A 19,871-nucleotide genomic window follows, 5' to 3' on the forward strand; every position below is an offset into this window, starting at 1 on the left:
GAGACATGAAAACATCAACATGAACTTTTAAAATAAAAGCCTCCATATTATAACAAGATACTGGGCCTTCTCTCTCTCTCTCTCTCTCTCTCTCTCTCTCTCTCACACACACACACACACACACACACACAAACACACTTTTATATTGGGTGTTGTATGGCCTTTTTGGGGTATATAATATTTCTGATTTAATTTCAGCCATTTTTTGCCACTTCATCATTACAAATACTAGGCAATAATTAAATTTCACACAGAAATAATTATTAACATGCCTCAAGAAAGCTTCTGTTGGCTTTAAAATATTTGATTTGAGGAGCTGGGTGAGCAGTGCTGAAATAATCTGTGCATGTGTGAAGATCACCAAAAGCATCTACATTTCATTTTTCAGAGGGGCTGTCATCCAAAGTGCACTTCTAAAATACATCCATGCTGCATTTTTATATATTTTTTAATGTTGGCTGTAGAAAAACTCAACCATAGCACACCTTCTGCAAATCGTTTGAATCAGTTGAAAATATACTTGTGAACTTCAGCAATAAGAAGATGCTAGATTGAACTTTAAGGGTGCTACCCAACTGGCGTCCCTCTGGTGATGGAAGGTATCTGTTATTGGGATGGAGAGGGAGGCTAATTATAGCAACACCTTCTGTCCTCTTCTGACTTTGATCTCCCACATCTTCCCCAGGTGACCCCCCAACTGGCACAGCACAGCACCATCCTATATCACCCTAATAGTTTAAACACGACAAAACATATATATAAAAGAAAACCCATTCACACGGGTTCATAGTAATGTAAGAGGCCAGAGAGCAAAATTTAGGTTGTAATCCTAACCCCACTTTTTTTTTAAAAAAAGGTAAAGAACCCCTGACAGTTAAGTCCGGTCACAGACGACTCTGGGGTTGTGGCGCTCATCTTGCTTTACAAGCCGAAGGAGCCAGCATTTGTCTGCATACAGTTTTTCCAGGTTATGTGGCCAGCATGACTAAGCTGCTTCTGGCACAATGGAACCAGAAACCAGAGCAGCACATGGAAATGGCGTTTACCTTCCCACCGGAGTGGTACCTATTTATCTACTTGCACTTTGATGTGTTTTCGAACTGCTAGGTTGGCCGGAGCTGGGACTGAGCAACGGGAGCTCACCCCGTCGCGGGGATTCAAACCGCCAACCTTCTGATTAGCAAGCCCAAGAGGCTCAGTGGTTTAGACCACAGCGCTACCCACGTCCCGCTTACCTGAGTATAAACATCACTAAAATCAATACAACTTACTCCTTAGTAGACATGTTTGGGATCGTGCTGTTAGTCTCTCTTCAACGGGAACTGTGCTAATGTATTTTCTAAATAATTTATTTTGTGTAATCTGATTTTTTTAAAATAATAATAATAATAATTGCATATGGAGAGTAAGCATTTTTCTTTCACTTTTTGTCAAAACAGGTCGAGAGATTAGAGATTGCATAAAAGAATAGGAACTTTTTAGAATGGTAAGCACTGCCTGGTGCGTGTGCATGATGCTTGTATTTATGCACAAGGACATCTTTCTGCAGCTGTGTTCCTTCGGTGCATTTGCTGGCCAACTGTAAACTGATCACTTACAATTGTACTTGAGTGTTTAGTGACCAGAAAATGTACAAATGCTGCCTCTGCCAGAGTAACTGAAAGTGCACAGGCAGATTGAGGGAAATACTACAGGCAACAATTAGCCATCACCGTTACCCCTGCTAATACTGCAGAAAATTGAAATGTTTGCCTCACTGGGAATTGAAGAGCAATTCAGTAGTTTATCCAGAACAGCAGCAGCAACAACACCACAAATCTGGCTTTTAAAAATAAATAAATAAATATATATATATGAATTGTAACAGTAGTTTTCTGTACATTTCTATTTTATGTTCCAGTAAGGCCATTCTATATCAATGTAGTCCTGCTGAATGGAACACTGGCAGTCTCAAATGACATTTCAAAAGGTGCGGGGACATCGTTCCATAAATGACTGTGTCTGTAAGGCCAACAACATCAAAAAGAAACGGACTTGAAATTGCCCCAGATAATCTTTAATACATACAGAATTTTGTGAGGCGAAAGTGTTATGCTAAAGCTCATAAATTAGGCTAACTTAACAGGGTAGCATTCTGCTCTCTAGGTAAAGCCTAGCTTGTATTTCCCATTCTGCAGTACTGGCTTAGTATTAATACAATGAGAGGATACACACACAAACACACACACAAACACACATATATATATATATATTCAATAAAATAATGGAGCATTTACATTCAAGGAGTTGTATTGCTCAGTTGACAAAAAGGTTTCTATTAGCATAACAGGAAACAGTTTTCAGTGAATTATCTCTCATAAACCATCCCTGTAGGGTACCCCAATCCCCTAGAGAAAAATTAGCAGGGGTGGTCTGGGCAGTGGTGGAGCTTCGTGCTCCGGCACTGGGGGGCGGAGAGCAGGCGGGGGTAGGGCTGGCACATGCTCCAGGGGCAGGGCACGCTGCCTGCAGGGGCAGCGCGCCCAGCACAGGCGGGGGGGGCAGCCACATTGACACCCTGGGGATCACGCTGCCAGGGGCGGTGTGCTCCCCCCGCACTCTTCCTCCGCCAGTGGGTCTGGGTGCAGACTAGAGGGACAGTCACACACACACAAATTCTCCCCCTATTCCACTTTCAGAAACCTTACTGTCAGGTGTGTGACAGAACTGGATGCAGTTCTGTGTTACAGTGGCACCTCAGGTTACATATGCTTCAGGTTACATACACTTCAGGTTACAGACTCTGCTAACCCAGAAATAGTGTTTCAGGTTAAGAACTTTGCTTCAGGATGAGAACAGAAATCGTGCTCCAGCAGTGCGGTGGCAGCAGGAGGCCCCATTAGCTAAAGTGGTGCTTCAGGTTAAGAACAGTTTCAGGTTAAGAACGGACCTCCGGAACAAATTAAGTACTTAACCTGAGGTACCACTGTATTTTGGACTCAAAAGGTTAGGCTATCAAGTCTCATATGACCTAATTAAGGAAGAAAACCCAGAGCCCCAATCCCCTGAAAGCAGTTTCATGGGCAACTGTGGGAGGCCTTAGTTTGGTGGCTTGAGAGGCTGCAGAAGAGAGATGGGGAATCACCAAGATGAACAGAATCCATTTTCTACTGATGGAAACCCTTTCTGGATCAAAGAGGTTTCTTCTGATGGAGGGACCCCAGCTGGATACTATCTAGAAACACCACCTTTCATTTATATTCTGGGTCTTTTTTTCTCCTGTAGTGTAAAATATGACTTGAATGTCAATATCGCTATCAAGTACATTTTAGTGACACCTGTTGGTAACGCTACAGGCTTCTGTGCACACATGGCACCATATTGGAACAATGCAGTTGATTTGACATAATGCAAATAGGTAGAGTACATGGTGCACACTATATTTAAATGGCGATGAGGTTTGATCTGAGAAACATTTAACAACATTTCTACAGCAACAAGAACAAAAAGGCTTCGTTCTGACACAATACAATCTCGGCTTTTTCATTGTGTTGAAATTATACCTTTCAGAGAGCTTTAAGAAGGGTTTAATATTTTGTCAGATTGTCAGGCAGGCTCCTAAAGTATTAGCATTTAAGCAACTGCTTAAAACTCATCTGTTCACCCACATTTTCCCTGAGGGGTGATCCGGCTATCTTGATGTATTAATCTGATCTACTGAACTGTGATGCATTTCTATTTGTTCCATAAATGTGATTTTATTGTTGTATTTATGTTGTTTACTGCTGTTATATATATTTTTATTTGATGTTGGTGGTATATAATTTTTTGCACCCAATTTGTTTTTCTTATTCTTTTTTATTATAAAAAATGTCTTTTAAAAGATCTATGGCTAAGAAAGATTAAAAACATAAATCAAAAGCTATGATGAAAACTGTCTCTGACAAATTACAAAACAATCAGTATAAAAGCTTCATTCAAAGGAATGGGAGCTGTATTTCTTCCTAAGTGCTGGCTATTGTAGGATACCAGTGGGGTTTCAAACTGGGGGTCCCAGTAGACATATTTAGGGAATATACTATCTACACCTGCTGTGTTTTGATTCCATTGAAAGCCTGACATATGACAAGCCTACAGGTTCTTACACTTGAAGGGGGCTTAGTGGGGAAGGCAGGGCCAGGATTGCAGGACCTTGGATAGCTCCAGACAGATAGCTTTCTCTGACAAGAGGGTCTTGGAGCTCACCCAACTCTTTTCACTGCACAGTCAGCTCCTTCCTTGTGTGCTTGCCTATGTTGGTGGACTGGCACCAGGGAACACGACACCCTTGATGTAAAAGAGAATCTGCCTCTGGGGCCCCAACTTGGGATCCATGCCTCTGTGGCTTTGATGGTTGATCATCATTCTCATCTGTGACAGAATCCTAGGTCCTGTTGCTCAGAGTTGGTGGGGTTGGACAACAGTCAGATGGAGCTCTTTGTTTTGAGAGGTCCATGTAGGTACTAGTACTGTCCTACCAGTATCACCCAGAGCTCCCAGTCAGCTGTCCACAGGGACCTATCCCTGTTCACCACCCCTAGAAAACCCTAGCCTCAGAGATTTTCACCTCAGTCTTAGCAACTTGTACCTGGTGAGAACATTATGTAAGCACTTGCTAACCCCACACTGCCTCCAAAAAATTATTGTCTAGCATTGTGACCACTTCCAGGTTTAAAATATACACTGCTTCTTGTCCTCCTGACCCTCTGGTGCTTCCTTAGGGCACAACTCTTGCCTGATTTTGGATACCTGTTCCCTGATTCCAAAACCTGACCCTGGCTGACTGCAGACTGACCTCTCTTTTCTGAACTTCAAATATACTTGCTGTAGGCCCACATTCTTTTGTGAAGCCCAACAGTGCTGAGCTTCCCTGCTCTCTTAAATCATTAGCATTGTCTCTTGAGAAAGCAGTAGTAAATCCCTGTTGTTTGATTTAAAGGTGTCACTGAGAGGTTTGTAATTACGTCAGTGTCTACTGAAGCTGAAGTGATTGACAGGTGTTAGCATTTGAAACTAAAGGTGCTCCCCATAAAAGCCATCAATCAAGTCTCATTTCCATTTTTCAGAAGGAGTTCTATGCCATTCAAAGGGTTGCACACTTTTTAAAGAACCGTTATGAAACTCAGCAAAAGCCCTGTGTTAAGGCGACAAGGCTTTCCCAATCACCCACCACCCTTTCCCAAAAATTGGCTTGGGGGGAGGGGAGTTGGAAGACCCCCTAGAACAGTGCCTGGGTAAGAGGGATGTGGCTGGATGTGTTGTAAAGAAATCTCTGACTTTCACGTGGCTAGAATGTGGCCTACTGCGCAAAACTAAGAATTATTTCTGTTGCTCCACCCACATTTTTGCATCTGGCTCCACCCACTACTGGCATGTGGCCCCTGGAATGTTGCCCACAAGGGAACATGGCCCCTGAGCCGAAGAAGGCTTCCTGCCCCTGCTTTAGTCTTTTGTGTTACACTCTTTCCTTATGTGACCACCCTCTAAGCACCTAGTCCTGGGCCTCTGAATCATAACATGAAATTAGAAATAATCTCTGTACAGTGCCTAAAAATTCTCAGATCAATACCTGTCCACTTTGTAAGACTATGCTGTATTTGGTAAGTATTGCTGGGCAAAGAACTCTTGATTATACAAGTCATTATGATTTTGTGAATCATTGAATTGTCAGTTCTAATACCGTAAGTGTTTGTTCCTTTGTATTTGCTGTAGCATTCCTAAATGTTAGCTTTCTTGAAAACTTTCTACCAAATGTATTTTTATCTCTCAGGAATTCAGAAGAATTATTGACAGTTGCTGGGTCCTAAATGTATCACTGTTTCAAGGAAAATAACAAGTTTGCCTCAGGCTGTGGTTCATGCTATGTGATCACTTGATACTTGGGTCTATGTAGCGTCAAACGGAAAGAGAATGAGGAACTGCTGTCAGACTTGAAGGAGCTCAACCGACTGCCTTACAAGGAATTATTATTTGGCATGGGGTTGGGATTCTCTATGATTTCAAGTTCATGATAATTAATGACTGAGTTTCCAAGCAGATTTCTGTGAATTCAGGATGTGACAAAATGGGAAGTTTATATTTCCTTCTGATTTTGGCTCTTACTCCAGACTTGACAGCCAAAAAGTAAAAATAAAGCCATGCTGTAGGTACATTATAGTGGGTTTAGCTGGAAATATTTAACAGGGGTCATACCATTCAGCATACAAACGTAATATTGTTCTCAATCAATATTTAACCTTTAGAAAAGTGCAACCTAAGTGTACTAAGCGTAAGAAGGGAAGCTAATTGCTCTATGATATATATGGTTCTCAGGTATACTTCAGTGGCTAAAGTAAAATTAATTAGGTTATAGGTAAGACGGTAACATTAGGAAAATATATCTTTCTTCCCTCACAGACCTTTAATTCAGTCAATAGGCATGAAAAATAGTGGAGGACTGTGCTGGCAATATAATGACCAATAATTCAAAAGTCAGAGTACATCAGCAGCAAGAAGCTTCTGCTACTCCACAACATTATAGTAAAATATTGCTTGGTGAAAAACAGCAATTGTTACTGATTGGGGTATAAACACTTGTGGCCCATTAAAAGGTCTTGATAATGAGCCAATAGAGAAACTCCTTGGGATCTGCAGTCACCCCCCCCAAAAAAAAACAACAACACTGTTCCACTAAGTCAGAAACATTCCTTCCAGCAATTGAAGAGGTTTTTCATTAGCAGAAGGGCATCTTTGGAACCAACCCTACATCCCCTTTTCTTCCTAGATACATAAAAATGCATATGAAAGGCTGTCACCACACTGCCACCATTGAGGGATTGGTATTGCATCACAACAATCCTGGATTTGCATGAACTCAGGGTGGAATAAAGAAGCAAAAGGAAGGTTGCACAATGTCAGCGGCCATTGCACAGGGGTAATAAGCATAGCTGTCAATGTTTCCCTTTTTCAAAGGGAAATTCCCTTATTCCGAATAGGATTCCTCACAAGAGAAGGGGGTAATAAGAGAAGGGGGAGAATTGAGGTTTAAAGCAATGACAGAAGTTTGAGTAAATGGAGAGGACTGAGAGGCAAACGGTGGTTTTACACAACAGCAGAGGTGTGAGTAAGCAACCTTTGCACTATGGACTATTTGAGGGATTGGCATCCTTTATCTCTCTCACATGAAGCAGCTGAGCAATGGAAGAGGGAGAAGATTGAGTTTATGCTTAATGCTTTAAAATAAACAACAAAGAAGAACATTCTAGACATTGGCAGAAATCCCACCTAGACATGTTACATAGAATCACATCAGAGCCACACCGACAAACTACTTAGTCTAAACTGGCAGAAGTGAGTCAGCTATCCAGGGTGAATTGGCAGAAAAGTCTCTCCTAGACCTTCTATCTCCCTCAAGTTAGAGAAGCACTAGAACTGAATGAACGTCACAACTCAGCATGTGCAGCAAGTGCTCCTGTTCCTGAGCAGCAAACCTGCCTGGGCTGAGCTACCAAGCTTCTTGTGGCTCTGGTTCCATAATTGCCTTCAGCAGACATGCTTCTTTGAAGCAGACAATTTACTGGCATGCAAGAAAGATTTCAAAACCTGACTACATGTAATAAAACAAAGGGCACAAGGGCACTGCTGTTCACATTGCTGTGCTCTTACTTTGCCACTGGTTCTTTTGTGATTTCATTGCATGATTTCACTGCAAATTTGGCTTATCTTTAATGGCCCTTGTATTTAATGGCGAAGGGTGGGTCAAAGTACTAATGGCAAAAAACCCACAACCCATTCATGATCAGTCAGCCAACCAAGCAAAACTATGCCCTATTCTACTAACTCAGAGCTAAGCCATCATTTCTTAGAATTTATTATTATTTTTTATTAGAAAATGTATAATATTTTCCTCTGACCTCTTACCCCCCCTTTTTTTAAAAAAGTCACTTTGCATAATTTTCTTTAGATACTCTGCACTATTCCTTTTGTGGCAACCATCATTTCACCCTTAAAATGTCTTCGAAAGATGCTACATAAGGTCCCTTGTGGAGGATGCAAAATGGCGTCCAATCTGCCAACATAGTTGCTGCAGCTGTCGGTCACAGCTGCAGGAAACAACAGATACAAGAACAACAATGCACACAGGGGAAGAAAGAAGAAGCTGTGTTTCTGCCACTGCCAATCATTCAATCCACCTCTGAAAAACTACTGAAGAATTATCTTTTTGCTCCCCACCCCCACTCAGGATTTTCATGAAATGCTTCCTCCATTTTCTCCAGAGGGGGACAAGGGGAAAAGTGTCCCTCAAAAAAGAAGGAGCTTGTCCCCCACTCCCCCTTGGCCTTAATATACACTGTCATTTTTATTTCAGAGTTCTTAACATATGGGACACAACTCCCCCCCTTTTTTTCTGGTGAGACTACTGACTTTCTCTGCCCACAGATAGGATAGAGAATTTTTGAAGACCATTGACACACAATTCTAAACACACCATGTGCAAAGGAAAGACGCCAATGTTATATTGCTATTGTATTTGGAACAGTTGTTCCTTGACACCAACTCTTTCTATAGAATCTAATTTACTAGTATACCTGACAGGATACAGCAACTAAGAACTGGTCCTTCCAGGTTCTTAGCTGATTCAAGACCTAGTCACCTCAATGGGACTTGTGCCGGAGAGCACTCTTTGCTTGGTTGTAAATCATGTACCTCCCCCCTTAAAAAAAGGAAAAAGCCGAATAGCTTATACAGAGTAAATCTTCTACAACTTACTGCAGTGCTAATCATAAGCATGTTATACAGTAAGTTTGCCTGAAGCTAAGTTAAGCAGGCAGATTAAGACTGTAATATAGTATCAGGGCTCATAAATCAAGTGTGCTTGCAGATTTCCTTTCACTTACTGCTCCTTCTTACAGTTCAGACAAGTCATAATTACACATCAGTAGGCATTGTGAACAGAGGAATGAGCTACAACATAACGCACAATAAACCCTGTCATATAAAAGCAAACTGGATAAAATAACAGAAGCGATACTCCATTTTACAACATCACACTAAAGAATTACACCACGCCATTGTGTAATATTCTGATCAATCAAGAGGCCATCCACAACTGACAGCCTCACTAGGCTAAAACATGCCATGGAAGGATATTTTTCTCTGTGTGTCATTCCCCTCTCCCTCCTTTTGTATTACATGTGGGCAAAGAAGACCGAGGAATGCTACAGGTACAAAAACCCATACTTGCCCAACAGTGCACATGACGATGAAATGACTTCTGTTGCTGATTTTGCATAATGTTCCATTACCAATACATCATAGTAGGAAGCTTTGGGCCATTTTATCATTTGTCTGTTACTAGAACTGCAGGACCAAACCACTTCCCCCCTCTTTTGTTCTGTCTTTTCAGATGCCTGATTGTCCTGCAATTCTTGCGGCACATTTGACCGTGTCTGTAAAACAAGTCTGTCATGAGAAATGGGCCTCAGCCAAACTGAGAATGGCTTGGGAATTTAAGGCGGACGCCTAAGCTCAGTGACGGAAATGGAGACTTCTTCACTCTAGTCCATCTGAAGGCACCTGCGCGTGTACACTATGTGCCCCTCCTCCTAGTTATTGTAGGAACTATTGTAGGAGTCACATCTCAGCAGGGATAGCAATGATCATGTGGAGGTGGGGGCCCATTCCAGGATCTTTGTGACTCCCTTCCCTACCCACTGCATGAACATATGAGCAGTGCTATCACAGATACCAAACTGGAGCTGAATTGTAGGGTGCATTTGTGATTGGGGGTTACACATGCAGTATTCTATTGCATTCCCATGAAGCCGGCCCTACCATTAGGCAGCTGCAGACTCCTGACTGTTCCCCTCCATTAGAGCAAAGAGCAGTGTGCGATCCATGGCCTGTTGTGAAGGTGTGTTGGAGGATGCTGTCCCATCACCTGATTCAGCTGCCAGCTCAATCAGCTTCTGTTCACTGAATGGAGGAGGGCCACCAGCCATAGTCAGCAAAACATCTTCAGAAGCACATGTCTGCCCACTTTTTCAAACAGAACCCTGAGTTAGATGGGTTTTGGGTTGGGTTGAGTAGGCCTCTCCTAATATCCTTATATCTCAGATACTGAGGCCTCCTTAGAATCTCCACACTTTATTCACAGTCTGATGCTGCTCTTAGATTTTAGAATGCAAATTCAATTACCATTTTTTATGATTACATTAGAAGCACTTATATTTTTAATGAAGAAATATACATTTAACAGGCAGTGCAAAGGCGCAGTGGAAAGAAATCACTGTGCCAGTCTGCTACTCTGTCAGACTCTGCAGTGGGTCAGGATTTGAGTCAGCGTTCCCTTCCTGGAGTAAATTAGTGAGTTCTCAGTGCTGACTAGAATGACATTTACCAATAAAAAGAGAGGAACAGTCTATAAAGTTCTGAAGAATTGAAAACATAAAAGTGGAGAATGTAATGTTTAATGACCCCATTGTGTGGTAAGGCCATGGAAGACATTTCTTTCATCAACTTTGTATACTGCTAATGTCAGTGTAAAAATATATATCTACTACCTTGGATAAGCATGGGACTGAAAGATAAAACACATTGAGTAATTGTTAAGACAGGTGCAAGCTTTGAGGCTGAAAGCATTGCGGAGAGGGGAGGAGAAAGAGCGCAAGAGAGTGAGAGTGTGTGCCTCACAATGCTAAAGTTTGAAAATCCCTGAGCTAAGGAATACTCCTTTGATAAAAACCAATGAATGCTTCTATCACCAGGTCATATTCAGATTAGGATTTGGTAGGATATTTTCTGCTTTAGCATTAACTATGGGTGTGATCTGAGGTGGGGGGGGGGAGTTACATGCGTATGAAACTCACTGATCTTATCAGAACTAGGGTCAAACTATACAAGAAGGGCCGCTACCTAAAACCCAGGAGCCAAGGCAGATTTAGGAGAGGGCAACCAGTTTGCCTGCACTGGGTGCCAAGCTGAGAGTGTTCCACAACAACGACAAATAATGGAAGGTGGGAGGCAGGTGTTAGGATTCTTGCCCCGTGCTTGCAGACATGGGGTTGGTTTTTTATCACATGACGGTGTATGTTTTCATTCCATAGCGTGGGAAGTGACGGAGGCAGGATGTTTGGTATGGCTGTGTTCCATGATGTAGGACGTTTGTTCCTTTGTTCTCTCTCTTTGCTGTCTGATGAGAAAGAGGAAGGAGCTACGTCAGAATGCTCCGAGTGTATTATATGTAAATAAAGTTGTTTAGCCAAAATGCTTCGCTGCTGAGTCTGTTACGCAAACTGCTAACACTCTGCTGTTCCTAAGTGTGCTGATGCCTGTTGGTATCAGTCGCTGTGATGTTCGGGCTGGAGAAAGCTTTTGAAGTTCCCAAACAACCGACCAGGAGGGAGACAACATGCCAGTAGGGCATGTGTCTCTGTCGGGTTCCTACTTGCATGTAGGACGTTCCTGACAGTAGGGGGGCACACTAAATTTTGGCACTGCACAAGGCGCCACTGAAATTTTAAAGCCCCACCACTGCCTGGATAGGTGTTGCCAATCAGTGTTGTCAGTGCTGAGCTAGATTGACCAATGGTCTGATTTAGTGTAAGTCAGCTGCCTGTGTCTCCATGATGTGGGAGTAGAGTTTGGGGAAACATTCATTCAGCTTGTACTTGAATGCAGACCCAAGAAACTCACACTTCTCAAGCCAGTTGTTTCCCATCTGCCTCCTGCTCCAGAACACTTGAGAGTAGATTTCTGAAGTAGATGGAGTTGGGTCTGATTCAGCGGACCCTTCTTACATTCTTACCCTTGATTCAATGAGCTATACTCTTTGTTGAATGCTGTTAATTATATCTATATCACAGTGACCCAGTGTTTCTCCAGCTGTTTTTGGACTACAACTAATATCATCCCTAGGTAGCAAAACCAGTGGTCAGGGATGATGGAAACTGTAGTCCAAAAATAGCTGGAGACCCAAGTTTGGGAAACACTGGTCTATACCATAGTGTTATTTACTGGAAGTGACATGTTTTATTTTGCACTGGGTGGGGATATTATCTGGATGGGCCTGAACTAGGACCCTGGCAGTGAAAATATGCAGGTGGAGGAAGATGTATCTGAAACCCTTTGGATCTGACAACAGGCTCCTACTGCCCTCCCCATCTTTTGCATCTTTCCCACACATCAACATTCTGTCATTCCGTGTGCTTTGCTGTGTTCTCTGCCTTGTGGCAACACCTAATTTGCTTTAAACTGCCAAAGAGCTCGTTACAGAATGCTTAACAGCAAGAGTTTGCACATACTATTTGGTTGGTGGGGGAGGGGAATCAGCCTTAATTTTGTGTGTGCCTAAGATGAACACTTGGATTTCTGAATAAACACAATCAGAGATTTACACAAGCCCAGTGAGCCCTATTTATTATACTTGTGCAGAATAACTACAAAAAGGGTCAGAGGTCCAATGTCTTCATGCAGAGACAGATCATGTTCTAGCTGGTACTGAGGAGGAAAAAAACAGTAGGCAATGCTTTAATGAATGGCTTATCATGTGGAACACACCATGTGATAATAGCAGTGCTGGTACGGGAAGGAGGAAATAAAGAAACATAAAGAGGTTTAGCTAGGTTTGTGTTACTTAAAAGGTTCTATTTCAACAGTAGCAGATGAAGGGTGTTTATTAAGAACACGCAGTAAAATCTGCAAGAAACTTTCAAAGGTGCTTTGAACATCTCCCCCTCACCCCAATAAAACAGAGCATTAGAATTGCGGGTATACAGTAGCCCCTCTCTAAACAGACACTATTATTATATTCTTTAGGTTTTGTGTGTCTGTTTTTATTATCATTCACACACACACACGCACACACACAAATTTACAAAGCAACCTTATATATTACTATTATTATTACTCTTGAATGAGCCCCATGAAATTCATTGGAACTTTTTCTGATGCAGGAGTGTTTAGGATTGCAAACACATGGAATTATCTTACCCAACTGAACCTGATCTGAGAACTCATTTCACAACATTCAGCATTACAGAATAAATTCCACAAAGGGCAGCTGCAGCTTCATCCAGCTTTTCTTTGCATTAAACCTGAACTTAAGATCCATGGAAGTGCTTTAATGTTCTCAAATGGTTTTTGTTTCATTCCTAGTGCTGGTAGATACATATGAAACTGCCTTATATTGAGTCGAGCCATTGATCCTCCATGCTCATTATTGTCTGAGAGCAACTCTTCAGAGTCCTGCCTAAAGGGGTGCTAACCAATCCTACCTTGAGATACCTGGGGCTGAAGCTGACATCTTCTACAGGCAAAGCAGTTGTTTTAACACTGAGCTATCGCTCCATGCATGGGACGCAGGTGGCGCTGTGGGTTAAACCACAGAGCCTAGGACTTGCCAATCAGAAGATCGGCGGTTCGAATCCCCGCAACGGGGTGAGCTCCCGTTGCTCGGTCCCTGCTCCTGCCAACCTAGCAGTTCGAAAGCACCTCAAAAGTGCAAGTAGATAAATAGGTACCGCTCTGGCGGGAAGGTAAACGGCGTTTCCGTGCACTGCTCTGGTTCGCCAGAAGCAGCTTCATCATGCTGGCCACATGACCGGAAGCTGTACGCCGGCTCCCTCGGCCAATAAAGCGAGATGAACGCCGCAACCCCAGAGTCGGTCACGACTGGACCTAATGGTAGGGGTCCCTTTACCTTTTTATAGCTCCATGCAGTTGCCCCCAAATCAGTTCTCTAACCCTGCGGGATACTTACATGACTAAGGCCAGGGCAAGTGATGGGGCTGAAAACATTGTGGGAATCTGCAGCATTATTAAGCCCTGTTGCTGCGAGTCTAGGGGGAAGAGTCCACCCTCAGTTTGGGAAATGTATCATCCTCCATATATCTGATATTGGTTTCCAGGTGAGAGCTCATTGTTTCAAAGCAGGCCTGCCTCTGAGTGATTCACCCCTGCCACAAACATATTTACAAATGAGCAGGTGCCACATTTAAGCTTCACAGTTCCCTGTTTGTATCTGGCAACATGCATAGGCTATGTTTTAATGTATTACACATTTAAAGGATGTCTTCTGCAAAATTAAAATTGGAGCATTACTATTTGGAATAATATTTTTAGATGTTAAGGAGGCACAATGGCACTATAGTTAATGCTAGTAGCATTGTGATAGGTTTCAAAATGCCAAAGACGATGAGGTTTACCAATGTGCAAACTTACAAACCAATTCAGTAACTGCCACAAGTAGCGCGAGATGAAAAAGTGCTAAAAATGATTCATTCGTCATTTTTACTCCAGTTTTTGAACAGGCAAGAATTCTGCCAGTACAACGTTTGCATAGGTTTTAGTTATGTGATGTGACAGTGCATAGCCACCAACATTTCTCTGATGAAAACAGGAACGTCCTAGGGAAAAGCGGGACATTCTGAGAACAAATCAGAAATTGGGACAGCTTCTCTTAATCAGGGACATCCCTGGAAAATAGGGACATTTGGAGGGTCTGACGGTGTTGTCCAGGCATGAGATTGCAATACTTACACTGTGCAGAAACTTTTCATGGGTTGAGGGAGCTACTGGGCAATTGTACAAGGTAGAGGCAGTGTTTTATAGTGAACTCCTGGACACACACATGATTCTCATGCAGTATTTATTCCAAATAGCAACCCTGTGCAGTAGGTCATGTGGAGAGATAGTAATGGCAGCAATGCATCCTTGTAAGCCCTATGTTTAACCAGTCTAATAGTCAAACCAGTAGACTACACTGGCACAGCATTGCTGATAATGGGGAACATATGTTAAGGTACCATCCTTAGCTTCAGCTTGCCTAGGTCTGTGGTGGTTGACAGAGGTTTAATAATAATAATAATAATAATAATAATAATTAAAACCCCACTAAACAATCAACCAGCTTAAATACAATAATCATAAACAATATCCACTTCCTATTTCAGTTTTGTATTTCAGCAAAGTATTCCTAGATTGTGTCATTTTAAAAAAATGCTCTCTGCACCTTTTGTATGCTGTATAGTCTGAATTTTGAAAACAAACTCGGTCAAATGTGCGAAATGTAGAACTAGTACCCAAGGAGACATCTGCAAAGAAACTAAAATTGTTGTTAGATACACGTGACAAAATATAAAATGACTTTCCCAGAATTTGAGGCAGAATTCTTTTTTCCCCCATTCCTAAAATAATACATAGCAAGCACCATTGTTTGAGGGACTATGTGTGGATAGAGAGAAAGAATCTGAAAAAGACAATTTCTGCAATGTTTATAAGCAGGGCTAACTAACTCCCCACACCAAGCCTTAAAATCCTCTTGCAGCTTTATAATAGGTACTGTTAATTTGCTTATTATTTTGCTGATCTGTTCATTGAGATAATTATGTGACACCTGCCAGTAGCAGATTGTTCTGACAGATTGATTGGTTGTGATAAATTTGTTTTTCACCATCTGTTTGGCTAAAGGTAGCTTGTTACAGGTCAACCAGCCCCTGAGCTCTGGAACTTCCTAAAACGGTATTACTTCTGTCTTTGCTGAAGTGTTAATTTTGTGTTAGTCTCTCGTAATATAGAAATGGATCTGAAAGTGAAAGATCTTAAGGAATAAATGCTCTGGAAATGTAGCTTTAAGAAATATGATCAGTGAAGATATTTGAAGGAGATGTTTATAAATCTTTGGATCCAGTGCTAACTCAGTGCATTCAACAATCTCTGCAACATAAGTGATAGTTCACCATATTTGTGAATAGTATGTTAGATTTTTTAAGAATGTTAAGTCATTGTGAATTGACAATCAATTCACTGTGGGTGAGAGGTCAGAAGTCTGAATACTTCCTTGTGTACCAAATGCTCTGCACAGCTATGAAGGAATTGAACTGTGGTCCTGGACTGCTTGTGTATATTGTGTTCAGGCTTGCATGCTTGTTGCAACTTGTATGTGATTATATGGTCAATTTGGAGTTTTACCAGATGCCCTGAGGCTCATCAAACATAAGGTAGAGGGATCCACCATTGCTACTGTATCTAATTCTCTCTCTCTCTCTCTCTCTCTCTCTCTCTCTGTGTGTGTGTGTGTGTGTGTGTGTAGAGGGGGGAAATTGAGATCTCTAAAATTTCTTGAGCAGGTATTCCAAGGGGAAGAGCACATGATTGACAACTGAAGTCTATAAAAACAGATAGACAGCCAGGAGGTGGTCTGATCAAATGGGTCTCAAGTGATATGCAGAAGTTTTGGGGAGCCTGGGAGGAACACGTCAAGGAACAAAAGCCCCATTTGTGAGCAAACAATCCTGCTAAGAGCCTGGTAAGCCTAGGAACTGTTGTAGATCATGGCTAAAGGATTGCAGTTATCCAGTTTGAGTTTGTTTTTGCTCCGAAGGGAATGTTTTGGGTTTTAGCATCACATTTATTTCTATGTAGAATTCACATGTCTTATAATCTCTCTCTCTCTCTCTCATAATTTAGCAAACTCAAATCCTGTTTCATAAACCTCGTGTCATCCCTGCTTATTCCATGCCAATAGCTTTAACCTCACACCACCTAACTAGCTGTCGGGGAGACTCCGGGAAAATTTTGGAGGCTATTTGATAAGGGGTAGCCTGGCAAATAAGTAATCTCTTATCTGGTGGTGGTGTACATTCAGGTGGTGAAAGGAAGGGTAAAAGAGAGTACACTCTGTTGTGGCCAGGTTTTCCCCTGGTGGCCAAGGTCCCATGAAAGAAGAGACGTGGCTGCCACAATATACAACAGCCAAGAAATGCAATATTTGTATCTGCAGACAGCTTTTTTAAAAAATGGGATTCGGGCACTCATACATTTGATCTTCTACCTTCAGTGCCTACACCCAGTTTTGACCACACCCACCAATGAAATGCATCCTCTAGAAGGTTGGCCAAGGGTGCTCAGGCTAACAAATATAGCCACCATGTGTGCAAAAGTGTATCATGGGTGCCTAGGTGAGAGGGAGGAGGTGATAGGTCAGCTTTCAACTGCAAAATAAAACATGTTTATTTGCTAAGTGTTCAGCCTAAATCTCTGCAGCCTAGGAAGTGTGTCGTGTCTTCTTCACTTTTGAGCCGCGTTGATCCACTCCTGAAAATTATTGAGGAGAGCTGTTTACAATGGTGATCTGAAATGAATTGTTTTGCTATCCTCCTCCAACATGTTGTATGCAGGAGCCAATCTGGGTGAGTATCAGCTTGGTTGCTGTTTTTCCAAGGTGTACTGACTTGTTAATAATTTTGTCTTTACTTATTTGCCATGTTTAGCTCCTTTGATGTTCAGTTAGGCCACAGATGAAGAAGACATTTGTGTCAAAACGGGTCAGGCCAATGTATACTGCATACGACTTCCCCTATTAAGCATTTCTTCTTTGGGTGTTTCTATATGACAGCGATTTTATTGTATGCTTTAAAAATTATAATAATATTTATTAATTTTTCCAATTTAACAATCCAATAAAAATCACATCAAATCATTCCAATTTATGGTATGCTAAGTACTCAGCCCACTTTTGAGTCAAACTGATCCTGCCCCTGCAGTTGTCATGGCAAAAATCAAGTTACTGAATCATTTTGTTTACAAAAACTTTTAAAGATTATTTATTTATTTGCAAAATTCACTGGGGATTTAATTTCTAGAGTCCCAATGTGAATATTGGACAGGGGCATGTTACGTTAGAGAAGAGAATGGGGTCAGCATTGTGTGCCCCGGTTTTGATTTGCCCTGTTTACAAGAGCTCTCCTCTGCCTGTGTAGTGGACTTAATTTTATTCCCGCGCCCAGGCTGAGATGCGCAGCAGGGATTGCTTCCCCAAGCCAAGGCAATATCAAGTGAGAAGAAGAGCCTGCTGCCAGTGCAGGTAGAGGCCTGCATAATGGAGCTGTGACATTCTGAAAGAGGCTTTCTATTTTAACAACTTTTCGAGTGTGGAGTGAAAGACATAATGCAGGCGGTGTAATTGAAGTGGGAGAACGAAACATTAAACATGCACAGAAGGGATTAGAGAGGAAGACTTTGGGGGTTATTAAATTTTGGCTCAGTTGTTATCTATCAGTACTGTCTGGGAGGGGGAGTTAAAGCTCTTTGCAAGAAGAGAGAAGCGAAAAAGATTATTACCTGCCTAGGAGTACGTAAAACCTTGTTAAACTATAAAAGTTATAGGAGGGGGGAGATCATTCTTTATTATGTGATATCGTGTTCTGCAAGCTATCTTTCCTTCCTCAAATTGACTAGGTCCTCTTTCTTCCATTTTTTGTGTGTTTTTTATAGAGCTGTGAATTCTGGAAATCATCTCATCCTGATGGGGGATTTAAGGTACGTACATGCCATTGTACTTTCTGCTAACGATTCATGAACACTTGACTTCAAAGGAAGGCTTTCCCTCCGACACTGTATAGTTCAAAAACAGTGGCGTTAACATAGGGAACATGCAAAGCTTAATATTTAGTGCCTAATGAAACTTTTAATGAGAGATCAGGCACGATAGCAAACGTTAATGTGTCATTTCCAACCAGGTCCTCACAGATAGAATAAACAAAGAATAGTGTTTTAAAATTGCAGCAAATTCATTTACAACTGAAGCTGGAAACGCACTAAACCTGTAGTGAAGATTTTGAACGTTGCTAGGAATATTCTGCACTCCTTTTTTGAAGCGTGAACACTTCTCATCTTTAGTTATTTATTATTTATCAAATGATTTATGAAGCATGTTTAGGAACATAGGAAGGTGCCTTATACAGAATCAAACCATTCACCATTCTAGCTCTGTATTGCCTGTGCTGACTACTAGTGGTTCACTGGGGTTTTAAGTAGGGAATTCTCTCAGGCCTACTTGGAGATTGTGGCATTTAAACCTGGGACCTTCTGTATGCAAAGCAGATGCTCTTTCACTAAGGTCTAGCCCTTCCTTCAGGGCATACTGCCCCTCTAAGACAGTATGCAAAACTCCACAAGACAGACAAATTAACAACCCATCACCTTAAATGAAGTGGTACCACTTCGTTCTTCACAACAGGCCTGACCTCTGTTCCTGCCACCACCTTCTGTCCTGGACACCGTGTGTAGAATGGCTGCAGGTGTTTGAGAACTAAACTTAAGACTGGAAAAAAATGAGAAACTGAGAGAAACCTGAATGGACACATTGGCCCATCCCTACTGCCAGGTTTTTGACTTAGCACACAGAGAATGATGCTCAGAGAAGGAGGCTCTCCAATCTTGACTCAGTATGTCAGAGAATGAGGCAGAAACACCGTGGTTCAATGCCATAGCATTTGTTCTGTCCAAAAAAGGGGAAAAAGAAATATCTTTCTTGAGGCCATTAGGCTTTCTAAGGAATGAGGCAAAACTCAGATATGTAGACTCTTGAGAATTTGTTATTCGAGTAACTATATCAAAGTTGGTTTTACAAAGTTGTGTGTTCCTTCCCCCTTCCTGAGCGCTTTGGGCGCTGCTGACCAGCCTCCCTGTGCACGTGGCTCAGGGTCAACAAAAGTAAAAAATGTCCATGACAGTGCATGTACTGTTTGTAGCATGTGAGCTACCTGTGGGAGCTTGATAAAGAATACATACGAGGATAAGAAAGAGTCACTCTTTATTCCTGTCAGTGGGCTTTGCTTTTGACTCTCTGGATCGATATTAGCCCGGCATTGGTTACTATGGGAATGAAGCTTTTCACTCAATAAACCCCAAGTTCCTTTTAAAACAAAGGTGAGCAAAATACTTTTAAAAGAAGGTTTTATCCATTTTGTGCCTTGAGGGACTCTGTAGCCATCACTTTAAAGGTACTTAGACACTTTGAAATGCAGAATATTATGATCTAGCTTTGGGCAAGTAAAGACTTAAAACCATTTGTTTATCCTAGAAATCAATGC

This window comes from Podarcis melisellensis, assembly GCF_964234715.1.
Source record: "Podarcis melisellensis genome assembly, chromosome: 1".
In the NCBI taxonomy this organism is placed as follows: domain Eukaryota; kingdom Metazoa; phylum Chordata; class Lepidosauria; order Squamata; family Lacertidae; genus Podarcis; species Podarcis melisellensis.